The sequence below is a fragment of the Salvelinus sp. IW2-2015 genome, linkage group LG10, assembly GCF_002910315.2.
Source record: "Salvelinus sp. IW2-2015 linkage group LG10, ASM291031v2, whole genome shotgun sequence".
NCBI lineage: Eukaryota > Metazoa > Chordata > Actinopteri > Salmoniformes > Salmonidae > Salvelinus > Salvelinus sp. IW2-2015.
This window is the reverse complement of record NC_036850.1, coordinates 19,931,440-19,945,394: the sequence shown is the minus strand read 5'-3', so window position 1 is coordinate 19,945,394 and position 13,955 is coordinate 19,931,440. Positions and strand designations below refer to the sequence as shown.

At 42.1% G+C, this 13,955-nt stretch overlaps 1 pseudogene; it reads right to left on the bottom strand.

Annotated features, from left to right (window-relative positions):
• Window positions 1–1,132: 1,132 nt before the first annotated feature.
• The window catches only part of LOC111969486 (caprin-1-like), a 23,549-nt pseudogene continuing 10,726 nt past the window's right edge, over window positions 1,133–13,955 (bottom strand).

Here is a 13,955-nt window from a genome sequence, read left to right as displayed (position 1 = left end):
TTTTTGTAAATGATTGCCTATTAAGCAAAGACCCAAATAAACAGTCCAACAGCAAAGGCACACATGTTCCAGCTTGATCAGTTTAAGGCTATGCAATAGCATATGATTGTAGGAGAGCTAAGGGTGGTACATATGGCTTCAGACCCAGGCTTCACCAAATCAACAGAGGTTGATATGGAGGGGAATAGTCAGATCAGGGGAAGGATGGTCCAGGAGTGTAGAGGTGATGTTTAAGGTTGCCCTAGGTGGAGGGTAGAAGAGAGTTGTTGGTATCCAAGACTAATTGGCTTGATGTCCAACCATTTGGGTCACCATCCCTCGGCTGGGCTTGAACAGTCCACCCCGGCCTGTAACCGCGAAGCAGACAGAAAATAATCAGTCAGCTGAGGCCAGCCTGTCACCCTTATTCTGGGTTAAGTCTGGGCATGGAATACAATTAAAAACCCTCATCCACATTCTATAAATTAGTGTGCACCTGCCAAGGAAGAGAGATCAACTCTAATAGGGAGACAAATGGACTGTTACGAGCAAGCTAATACACCCATTACAAAATGGACCGTTACAAGCAAGCTAATACACCCATTACAAAATGGACCGTTACAAGCAAGCTAATACACCCATTACAAAATGGACCGTTACGAGCAAGCTAATACACCCATTACAAAATGGAATCCTGAAAACAAGAAAAGGTAATAGCTGCCTTCATGTCAATTCAGTTATACAGTGGCATTATTCCCTGCAAATCTAAGAGCTATGAAAGCTTTTATCCAGGTCATACAGAACAATAGTATGTATTTTGCCAGATGGAACCAAAGGGGGGGGGGGGGGTACATCTGTTGCCTTAGGATTTACAAATAACACCACAGGTTTACTTTGAAACTCAATGACATGTTTCATGAATGTTTAAGCAAGTTAATAGCCAACAATATATGTATGCTCCTATGACAAAATACACAAGGCAGGGCACAGCAGGTGAGGGAGACAGAAGCAGAGTGAAGTCCTTTCAGCAAAGCATAACCAAATCCTCCAACCCACTCTTAACCCCAAGAGATGTCAGCAGAGGTAGATAAGGCTGTGGTAGCGCCAGAGCAGCAGGGATCAGGGACCAACAAAAAGAAACTAGCAGCAGACAGCAGGTTATACAACACATCTTTATTGAAACAGTCTCCCAAGGAGTAACATCGGCTTACAAAGAGATGGTGAGAGACGAAAAAAAAAAAAAAATAATGCCATGAGAACCAAAAGCAGAGGGGAAAAGTGGTTGACAGGGCTGGGCAGTGACAGAAAATATAAAAGATTCTCATGGCTTGGACTGACAGTTGCAGTTTTTTTTTGCATTTATTTTGTACAAAAAATAAATTAATGAAATCTCTCAAGTTTACAGGAATATCTATTTGTTGTTTTGAACACAGACTTGCTGATAAATCTAAATGCTGTGGATTTCAGTTTTACATGTGTTAAAACAAAAGTATCTTAGACATACCAAAGCAGGCTTACTCTGATAAATAGGCCAGGAGAAACACGAAGATAGATGAGAAACAAAACAAAAAAGATTTATAAAGTGAGCTGGGGCAAACGCATTCATAATATCTGAATGTTCAATGTGGCGGAAGTTGACAATCCTTTAAGCGCTTTAGGATTGCATCGCTTGAGCATTACCTCGAGAGCAACCCCGAGGTCCCTGGACTGCTCCCCGCTTGTAGCCTGGCTGATATCCCTCCTGTAGAAACAACAGGTAATTCAGAAAGACTTACACAGCACCTTCATGACAGAATCTGGGACAACAACTCAGAATCCCTTTTATTGGAACTAATGCAACCCTAATGCAAGGGTCAAGTGTCTTCTAGTCACTAGGACATAATGGTTGGCTGTGTCCTTCCTTACCCGCTGATAGGTGCTGTTTGGGTAGTCCCGGGGCGCCGTGCTGAACTGGGCCTGTTGCCCATAACCATTGTTTGGAGTGTTCGAGAAGGGAGGGCGATAGCCATCATATCCTCCTGAGGAAGACAACCATTTATCCTGTTAACACCACAATAAAATCACTCCTGTATCAAAGTAGGTCCCTTACAGTAAATTAGCTGGATCTCATACCTCTGAAGCCATTAGAAGATCCTCGGTATCCATTGATCATGCCCCGAGGGTTCCTGGGGCCTCCGCGAGGCACAGCCCCCCTGCTGTTATAGAAGGACTGGCCTTGCCGCCCAAAGCCTGGCCCCTGGGACGACTGCACCTGGTGGCCCGCTGCCGCCACTTGGTCTTGGGTGTGGAAGCCTCCTACAGCTGAGGACAACAGTATGTCATTAACAATATTTGACCTTTCTGATCATGTCCTTAGACCCAAGGTCTACTAGTCCTCAGACTCCACTTGTCTAAGTCACATCCTCAGCCCCAACAGCCACCCCAGTCCCTCTCTCACCGGACAGTAGAGTGTCCTGCTGGATGTCAGGCTCCTCCACGGAGTGCTCCGCCTGGCTGCTGAAGCCCTGGCCGTAGCCACTGGGGAACTGCTTCAGAATGTCTGCTTCGTTAGTGGGGGGCACGGGGGCGTTCAGGTTGAACACCTTAGGGACACAATACAACCAGAGAAAAGCTTTCATTTAGAGGTGTCAGATACCCACGCAGGACTTGCAGACAACAGCAAATCACCACTAACATACTGTACATACTGTCCAAGGCTCGCTAAATAAAGTGAATCAGCCTAGAGTTGATTATAAATCTTTATGTAGACATGGGGGCAGACAAGAGCATTCTGTTCTGCTCTGACAGAGAGGGGGGGGTGGGGGGGTATGGGGTGAAGCTTGGTTTTGAGAAATGTAGGCCATCACTGGAATTATACTTTTTAATTCAGTTGATGTCCCAATMAGTTTTTTCATTATCCTTGCAAAGTAAATCTGGTATTACTGTTGTATGACAGTGTTTACTACTTCTATTCTCCCTGTCGTAAGACACATTATCAATGTGTGGCAAGTGATTAGAGTTAAGTGGGTWATATGACGGTTTTGTTCAAGTGAAGCGATGTGAGTTATAAGTCCTCCATTAACAAAGCCTACCGCTTGCATGGACTGGAATGGTGCTGCGTTGACATTGATGCCGCCGCTGTGGGGGGTGGAGACGGGCGGGAAGGCAGAGGGCAAGGAGGACGGGGCGGGGGACTGCTCAGACGACAGGGACATCGAGGCCTGGTTTAGGGAGGGGGCGGGGCGGGGAGACAGAGACGTCACATACTTCAATGGTTTTCACAGACACTTCAAGACAGGCGGGTAAGGATGAGTGTTAACCATCTCTCACACTGCCCAATAACAGCCAAGCATAGAGAAGCTCCACCACCCACCCACACAGCCAGGGGGGTAGAGGAGGGTGGAGCAGAGGGCACCTTGGGGAGGRAGGGTTTACCTGGATGTGGTCGGTGCCGTCTGTCTGTGGCCGGGGCTCTGCTGTGTGGGAGGGCTGGTAGAGGGGCGCTGTGGAGGAGTAGCCATCAGGTGTGGAGGAGACCATGGGGACCTGGGGAGGGGGCGAATAAGGGAAGGTTCACATGGTACCCTTGCCCTTTAAATAAGTCTGCTCCGGTATCGAGTCTTAGGGATCACCATCAGAATTTTGTTCAAGTATCATTATTGCTACTTACGTGTGTAGATTCAGGAACTGAGCTTGGTTGAGAAAGTCTGGATTCTGAATGAACTGTACACAAGACAAATATAAAATAGTTTGTTGGTCAAACTTCTTAGACCAACTAAAAATGAACAGACAAAACTCAAGAGTATATAAGCAGTACTACTCACCGGACAGTTTATTAGGTACACCACCCGATTAACAAAAATGAATCGCTCCTACAGACAATGAGTCACGTGGTCATGGCTTGCTATATAAAGCAGACAGACATCCAGATACTGTTCGATTGAACTCTATAATGAGCAAAATAAGTGACCTAAGAGTCTGAGCGTGGTTTGATCGTCGATGCTAGGCGCGCCAGATCCAGTATTTCAGAAATTGCCAACCTCCTGGTCTTTTCACGCACGACAGTGTCTAGGGTTAACCGAGAATGATTCGACAAACAAAAAACATCCAGTCAGTCAGCAGTCCTGTGGGCGAAAACATCTCTTTGATGAGAGGTCAAAGGAGGACGGCAAGAATCATGCAAGCTAACAGGCGGAACACAAACAGACAAATAACGTTGCAGTGTAACAGTGTTGTGCAGAACGGCATCTCGGAATGAACTCATCAGTCCTTGTCACGGATGGGCTATTGCAGCAGACGACCACTCCTATCGGCTAAAAACATGAAGCGGGTCCAGTGGGCACGCAATCACACTGAACAATTAAGGAGTGGAAATATAGCACCTGGTCCGACAAATCCCGGTTCTTGTTGCACCATACTGATGGCAGCGTCAGGATTTGGCTTACAGTTGAATTCGGAAGTTTACATACACTTGTTGGAGTCAAAAAACTCATTTCAGCCACTCCACACATTTCTTGTGAACAAACTATAGTTTTGGCAAGTCGGTTAGGACAACTACGTTGTGCATGACAAGTCATTTTTCCAACAATTGTTTACAGACAGATTATTTCACTGTATCACAATTCCAGTGGGTCAGAAGTTTATATCCAATAAGTTGATTGTGCCTTTAAATAGCTTGGAAAATTCCAGAAAATGATGTCATGGCTTTGGAAGCTTCTGATAGGCTAATTGACATCATTTGAGTCAATTGGAGGTGTACCTGTGGATGTATTTCAAGGCCTACCTTCAAAATCAGTGCCTCTTTGCTTGACATCATGGGAAAATCAAAAGAAATCAGCCAAGACCAAAGAAAATAATTGTAGACCTCCACAAGTCTGGTTCATCCTTGGGAGCAATTTCCAAACGCCTGAAAGCACCACGATCATCTGTACAAACAATAATTACGCAAGTATAAACACCATGGGACCACGCAGCCGTCATACCGTTTAGGAAGGAGAGTCCTAGAGATGAACGTACTTGTGCGAAAAGTGCAAATCACTCCCAGAACAAAGGACCGTGTGAAGATGCTGGAGAAAACCACCATAAAAAAGCCTGACTACAGTTTGCAACTGCACAATAGGGACAAAGATTGTACTTTGGAGAAATGTCCTCTAGTTGAAAGAAACAAAAAATAGAACTGTTTGGCAATGATGACCATCGTTATGTTTGGAGGATAAAGGGTTTGCAAGCCGAAGAACACATTCCCAACACGAAACGTTTGACCCAAGTTAAACAATTTAAAGGCAATGCTACCAAATGAATGTTTGTTCACGTTCCCAGTGGGTCAGAAGTTATGAAAGAAAAAGCCGAAATAAATCACTACTATTATTCTGACATTTCACATTCTTAAAACAAAGTGGTGATCCTAACTGACCTAAGACAGGGCATGTTTACTAGGATTAAATGTCAAGAATTGTGAAAACTGAGTTTAAATGCATTTGGCTAAGGTGTATGTAAACTTCCGACTTCAACTGTATGTAGCATGAGTCCATGGACCCATCCACCTGGTGTGGAGACTGTTTTCCTGGAACATGTTAGGTCCCTTGATACCAATGGAGCAACGAATGTCTCCGACACCTTGTAGAATCCACAACCAAAATTATTTCAGGCTGTTCTAAAAGGGGGATCCGACCCGGTACTAGATGGGTGTACCTAATAAATTGTTGGTGAGTGTAGAAGCGAACTTCTCTAGGAGAACTACAGCCTTCGAGTGGTGGTGTTGGTTTGAGGGGAGTTAAAACAGAACGTGATGTACTAACACTGACCCATCTGCTGCAGGTCCACGCTCTGTGCAGACTTCATGGGCTGGGCCAACACGATGGCTGGGTCCAGGGCATGACCATCAAACTCCAACATGGAGTCCTGTGGGAGGAAGCACATGGGTCAGCATGAACAAGAGACCAAACAGGATCCGATAAGGCAGGGGGGCAGTTGGAAGGATCATCACCTGCATGAAGTTATAGGTCCCCTGCATCTGGGCCATGAGGTCCTGTACGACCTGCTTCCGGACCACGGGGTCAGGCGTGTGGGAGACTGGGTTCACAGTGTGGGGCTCGGGGGTCATCTGGGGAGGAGACTGGTGCTGGAGGACATTGACCACCTAAAGACACAGGGACAGATTTAAACCCAGCTGATGACATCATTGGGCCATGGAGTTACTTAATGAACCCTAAAAGATTCTGTGTGACTTTGTGATATGACAAATTATATGAGAGGTGTAGACATGCAGCATACCTGGACCTCTGCTGTCCACTCCTCTACTTGGTCGTTGCCAGTGCTGCTGTATGTGGTTTCTGGAATGAACTGTCTGTTTACAAACTACACAAAAACATAAGATCACTTGATTAGATTCCAATAGGTAAGGTAAATCAGAGAATTCTGAACTTTACAGCAGTTAAGAGTCAGGGTAGAGATTGAACTCACCTCTGAGGCTTCTACTTCAATGGCCTCTGTGTATTCTTCCGTAACTGTTCCTTCTGTAAAAGGAATACACTGATTAATATCCAATCATCCAGGTCCACACTCAGACCAATCGTAACATGAGTTCCCCTCAGGTTATCAAAATCTAACCCAGAAGTAAAATCTCACGTAATTTATTCAGCTGCGTGATTAACGTCCGTCTTAAAACATATTCGAAATTGAGCGTTACAGCAATATAAAGTCTCCACCCTCACAAAAGGAAACGCTCAGCCAAAGCACTTAAGGCGAAGCAGTTTAAGCATTGCCTTTGCCCAATCCTGATACGTCCAAATTAGAGGTCGACCGATTAAATCGGGGCCGATTTCAAGTGTTCATAACAATCGGAAATCGGTATTTTTGGGCGCCGATTTTTTTTAATTTATTTTTTTACACCTTTATTTAACTAGGCAAGTCAGTTAAGAACACATTCTTATTTTCAATGACGAGGCAGAACGACAGATTTTTTACCTCGTCAGCTCGGGGGATCCAATCTTGCAACCTTACAGTTAACTAGTCCAATGCTCTAACACCTGATTACATTGCACTCCACGAGGAGCCTGCCTGTTAGCGAATGCAGTAAGCTAAGGTAAGTTGCTAGCTAGCATTAAACTTATCTTATAAAAAACAATCAATCAATGACTGTCATTGCTCCAATGTGTACTTAACCATAAACATCAATGCACAAGTGTATATTTTTTAAACCTGCATATTTAGCTAAAAGAAATCCAGGTTAGCAGGCAATATTAACCAGGTGAAATTGAGTAATTTCTCTTGCGTTCATTGCACGCAGAGTCAGGTTATATGCACAGTATGGGGACCGCCTGGCTCTTGCGAACTAATTTGCCAGATTTTACGTAATTATGACATTGAAGGTTATGCAATGTAACAGGAAATTTAGACTCATGGATGCCTCCATAGATAAAATACGGAACGGAATAACGGTTTGTTTTCGAGGTGATAGTTTCGGATTAGTCAAGGTATATGGTTTAGAGAGAAATAGTCGACGCGTTATAATTCTGTAATAACTTGCGGCTGAATTTGAAAGGGGTTCCTTCGTTATTTTACCGTTCATGTCTTCCATAGAGAATGTCTTGATCTACTTCAAATAATGTCTGTGTTTCTGCAGGCTTAAACCGCCTCGACGTTTTGATACCCGTGTAAATCTCACTAGAGAAGGTACGTTTGTCAACATATTTTCATAATACCACTCTACAAAAAAATGTATCTTCGCTTATATTAGCCAATTTCAGAGTTACCTTGCCTATGGATATCTACACAGTTATTAAATTGGCACGGTGATGTAAGCCTACACGAACACAGACCTTTTTTAAGTGAATCTAAAAATATCCTATGAATAAATGAAGGACCGCTTTTCAGATTTTGCTAGAAGTGTCATGGTTATGACTCGCACTTTGGTCGTCAATTCTTACCATGCCCATTATTAAATAGGATTTCCTGCATTATGAAATTAAAGTTTTGTTTTCAACATTCATCACAGGTAACTTAAACTCTATTTTTATTCAAACAGTTGAGTATTGTCTCCTAAGCGAACTCTTCAGTGTCATTGTCACTTCAGAGCTGTGTGCGTGGTGTGTGTATTATCAAGTTAAATAAAAGTTTCATTCAGTATTGTTCAATTGTCATTATTACAAAAATGTGTGTTGATAATAATATATTTTTATAAATCGTCCGATTAAATCGGTATCGGCTTTTTTGTCCTCCAATAATCGGTATCGCATTGAAAATCATAAACGGTCGACCTCTAGTCCAAATAGCCGTGACAAAACCTAAAGCTGAACTAATCCTACTCGAATCTCATGCATCCCATTCAGTCAAGAATGATCTCGTCTACACACAGATTCTGGTTATGGAGGTTACCTGGTTCTGCAGGCTGCCTCCCGCTCCCAGACGACTCATGCACAACAGACTGCTGCTCCTCCTCTTCTTCTTCTTCTTGCTCCTCTTCTTCACACACACCGTTTGATGCATTTGTGCTCTGTCAAATAGCCACTCAGCAGCCCTTGTCCAGGGTCTCCTTCAGTGCCTTGTCTATAGGAAAGGGGCAGTCATATCAGAACGTATTGAAATGGCTTGATACCGCACAAATATACGTTTAGTTTAACCGAAATGACACAACGACAAGGTTCCAGTTTAACAAATTTACTATACTATATGAACACACTACAAGGTAGCCATTACACTCAAGCGAGGTCCATACGATAGACTTCCTGCGCACTCCTTGTTGAGTGATAGCCCCGTAATAACAGAAATATAGGGATACATAAAACATGAACTTAACAATCTCCCCCTTTTCTTTAAAGACAAATAAAACATCAACAACATAATTAAATGTCCAAGTATTAATCAAGTTTGTATTACTCAAGCTGCCACTTTCAATTACTGAGAGCCTGTAGGAGCCTGTAAGACCGAATGCCTGTAAGACCGAATGCTCCTTTTTAGTCAGACAGTCAGCAAGCTGTTCCTTTGTGGTTGACCACAGACTCCGCTGGATTCTCTGTGCTTGAATAAGTTCCTTGATGCTGAGTCTTTTCTCTGTGACAGACTTGGTTGACTTCACAGCATCAACTAATAAGTAGTTGTCAGTGACACAAACTACAGGTAGAAAATTCCATCCCCAAGACCAAGGGTTTCTCCAGCAAGTCCGCTTCGGACAACCCTTGTGATCCTTTTTTGACTGCCAACAGATAGGTGAGAATCTTCCTCCTTCACCCATTAACACGATTAGATGTCCACTTTGTGTGCCTCCATCTGTAAGGTTCCCTAGCGAAGCATCTCTGAAGACAACTAGTTTCAAAGAGTCATCTTATCCAACATGCTGAAACTTTAAAATCACTTGTGATTTCAGATTACGAACAACTTTGTTTGCCTCATGAATGGTTTGTACAGTGGCGTGTTTTGTGTTAGATGCCAAGTTGCAAACATCAAACATTACATCAGGTCTACTCTGTCTATCAACCCATAAAATTTGTCCTAGCTTTGACCTCAATTTATCAGCTTCAATTCCACAGAGAGGAATTCCTATGTACGGCTCTTGTAGAATCCATGTGGATGGGATGAAGATTCTTGATATAGCTCTCCTGTTGCATCAGTATTTTGCCATCAACTGTAACAAACTATGCCAACATAACAAAAATGTATGATCATGCTCCTCACGGCCAACCTAGAAAACAGCTTTGAGGTGTGGAATCACAGTTGAAGCAAAGGTCTGAGGCAAGTACTCCAGTCACATTGCAGTCTTGATCAAGCCAATAGAAGACTGCAGGATCCACTTGTGACATTTTTCCACCTGTATTCAGCATTGTTGCCTTGACTTTGTTGTACCAGTAGAGTGATCCATCTGCCAGTCCATACACACACTTTTTTAGTTTCCACAGTGTTCCTTCGCTTTTAGCTTCAGGCGGAGGTCAGATGTGAATGTCCCTTGACAGCTCTGTTCCCTGCAAAAATCCAGATTTGATGTCTATGGAATTAAGTTTCCATTTTTTCTGGCAGATCACTGACATCAGCAATCTGAGTGACTCTGAGGCGCATGTCGGTGAGTCTTTTGGGAGTTCTTTAGCAGCCAGCTCCTCAAAACCTCTAGCCACTAGACATGCTTTAGGCACTATTCCAGTTAAGGATTCTTTAAGGGTACACACCCACGTTGAGACGCATTTTTGGCCAATGTCTTTGACTTCCTCAAACACTCAATTTTCCCACCAATTACTGAGCTCATCTAGCTTAGCTGAGTCAAATGACACGTCCTTTGTTTCAAGTACATCATCATTTTGAATGTCATTCTGTTTTTCTCGATTTTCCATTGGTTCAATTCTGATATTATCTACAAGTGACAGGTCAGCTGACCCTGCTGTACCAGAAAGTGTAGCTGGTTCAGAGTACTGCAAGTTGTACCAGTTCTTGTGTTTTGCTTTTCCTGCTCGTCCAATGACGGTTGGTGTATGTGGAATACCACTTTCTCTGTCCATGTATTTAACAGTTTGTCCAGTTTTCAGATTGGAACAACCATGTTCTCTTAACACAGTTGGCTGTTGTTGAATGTTTTCCTCATTTGAACGCTCAACAGTATTACCTGTGGCATGGTTAAAGGTCTCTGCTCTATTTCCTGTGCCAGTTTCAGTGTCCATATCATTGGATGCGACATCTGGTAGGTTTGTGTCTGTTACTGTGTCCTTTTTGTCATTTTCATTAGGAGACTGATTCTCAGCTACAGCCCCTCTATCTTGTTGATCATTTACTTTCCGCAATCTTGAGTGATGCACTCTGACAATGAATTCTCCGTGCCTCACAAATATCACCACACCATCTTGACCAATGACTACTCCCGGTCCTTTCCACTCGACAGTCAACTCGTTTGTAGTACACTTTGTTTCCAGTTTCGTACTTGTCATCATCATTATTCCCTGAACTGCTGAGTAACTTCTGAAGTCTGTCAACTGTAGCATGTCCAAACTGTTTGTGAAGCTTTAACAATACTTTGTGTTTTTTTTAGTGCTCATGTTCTCTGTGACTGTCAGAATCTCCATGTGCTCTGTGTCAGTCAGAATCTAATTTTTGCATGGACTCAGATGTCTTTGTCTAAAATGTTTACACAATAGTGGCCTGAGGTAGTAAGTTCAAGAGTCACTGGTTGCTGAAACATCACTGCCTTGTCATTTTTTATGTCTAGTACAGCCTCTGCCTTCTTGAGGGAAGCTTTGCTTAATAGTAAGGGGATATCTGTAGGGACCACCTCTGTTTCAATGTGACACTTAGTCTGGCCAATTTTTGCTGGTATCTTAACTCTCTTGGTAGAATAGACAATTCTCCCATCTCCAAATTTGAAAGCTCTTTTGCTTGGTGTGTCAATCATATTTTGTACTTCTTTCATATTTAGTTCACTGACATAGCTATCAAGCCATTTTGCACCACACACTGTCCGTGTACATGCAGTATCAATCACAGCAGATCCTAAGGATTCAACTATAAAAATCTCAGTATCAGATTAATTTGAAAACAGTGTAATGTTAGTTTAACTTGTTCATTTTTATGAGGACAGTCTTTAACCCAATGGTAAGTGCTTTGACAAATAGCACATTTCGATCTTCTTCCATATTTGTCCAAAGGATTTGTGCCGGGAAATGGCGCCCTCTTCTGGTTGTCTTGAGAACGTGACTTGTTGGCGCCTTTTCTCTGCTGCTCCGTGTAATATGCTGCGTCACTCACTTGCATTCCATTTGTTATTGGCGCGACAGATGTCTTCTCACCAAATATTATTTTTAGTGCCGACTTCATAGATGCAAAAGTCAGCACAGTACAAGCAGTCAAAGCCAACTGTTTCTCCCTACCATCTAGACAGGCAGTATCTAGCAACTTGAAAGCTAACACTGCATCCGGGAGAACCATGCCTATTAATTTGCCTGAAATTTATGGATCTACATGCACTGCATACACTTCCACTAGATGTCAACAGGCAGTGAGAGGTGGAATGGGGTGTCTAGCTTGATCTGAGGCGAACAAAGAGCTTTTGGAATGACGTGTCTGGAATTTTCATCTGTTCTTGGAAGGCGCGAGAAGGAACCCAGATTGCGTTCTGAAAAGCTTTCGGTATATGACGTTAGATATCTCCGGTCTGATTTTATTTGATATATGTGATAAACAACATCAATAAGAGTAGTTATTTTAAATCGAGTTATATCAGTTTATTGAACGTTTATTGCGATTTTCGGAATTTTCTTTGCGTTATGTGAAGTTGGGCACGTTTGCGCCACATGGCTAGCTTTGGTTGCTAATTCGACAGGAGAAGAGGACATTCTACAACCAAACAACAATTATTCTGGACAAAGGACTCCTTGTACAAGATTCTGATGGAAGCGCAGCAAAAATAACAATTTATGATGTTATTTCGTATTTCTGTTGAAAATGTTTAGTCATATTTTCCGCCCTTATTCTCGCTATAACATAAGCTGTATGTCGTACTAAAGTTATTTTAAAAAAAATCTAACACAGCGGTTGCATTAAGAACTAGTGTATCTTTCATTTGCTGTACAACATGTATTTTTTTGTAAAGTTTATGATGAGTTATTTGATTAGATTAGGTGACTGTCCAAGATTTCTCCAGACAATTGTGCATTTTGACTACGTATTCACATTGTAAAACCACGATTTGTACCGCTAAATATGCAAATTTTCGAACAAAACACATATGTATTGTGTAACATGATGTTATAGGACTGTCATCTGATGAAGTTTGTCAAGGTTAGTGAATAATTTTATATCTTTTGCTGTTTTTTTGCGATCGCTACCTTTGCGGTGAATGAACGCGGTTGTGTGGTTGGCTATTGTAGTAAGCTAATATAATGCTATATTGTGTTTTCCCTGTAAAACACTTAAAAAATCTGAAATATTGGCTGGATTCACATGATGTTTGTCTTTCATTTGCTGTACACCATGTATTTTTCATAAATGTTTTATGATGAGTATTTAGGTATTTCACGTTGCTCTCTGTAGTTATTCTAGCTGCTTTGGTGATTTGTGATTGTAGCTGCAATATAAAACTATGATTTATACCTGAAATATGCACATTTTTCGAACAAAACATAGATTTATTGTATAACATGTTATAAGACTGTCATCTGTTGAAGTTGTTTCTTGGTTAGTGACTAATTATATCTTTATTTGGTCAAATTTGTGATAGCTACCTATGCGGTAAAAAAATGGTGAAAATATGCAGTTGAGTCTTTTGCTATTGTGGTTAGCTAATAGAAATACATAGTGTTTTCGCTGTAAAACATTTTTTTTTTTTTAATCGGAAATGATGGCTGGATTCACAAAATGTGTATCTTTCATTTGGTGTCTTGGACTTGTGATTTCATGATATTTATATGCTAGTATTTACTTGTGGCGCTATGCTAGGCTATGCTAGTCAGTTTTTTTACTGATGAGGATGCTCCCGGGTGGTGACTCGTGAGAAGTTAACCACCTAACTGAGGAACACAAGTTAACCTTGCGCAATACCCTATATGCAGTTGCACCCCTAAAAACATTTGTCATAAGAAACTAGCTCCCTGGTATACAGAAAATACCCGAGCGCTGAAGCAAGCTTCCAGAAAATTGGAACGGAAATGGCGCCACACCAAACTGGAAGTCTTCCGACTAGCTTGGAAAGACAGTACCTTGCCGTATCGAAGATCCTTCACTGCTGCTCGATCATCCTATTTTTCCAACTTACTTCAGGAAAATAAGAACCCAAAATATTTATTTGATACTGTCGCAAAGCTAACTAAAAAGCAGCATTCCCCAAGAGAGGATAGCTTTCACTTCAGCAGTAATAAATTCATGAACTTCTTTGGGGGAAAAGATCATGATCATTAGAAAGCAAATTTCAGACTCCTCTATAATTCTGCATATTCCTCCAAAGCTCAGCTGTCCTGAGTCTGCACAACTCTGCCAGGACCTAGGATCAAGAGAGACACAAGTGTTTTAGTACTATATCTCTTGAC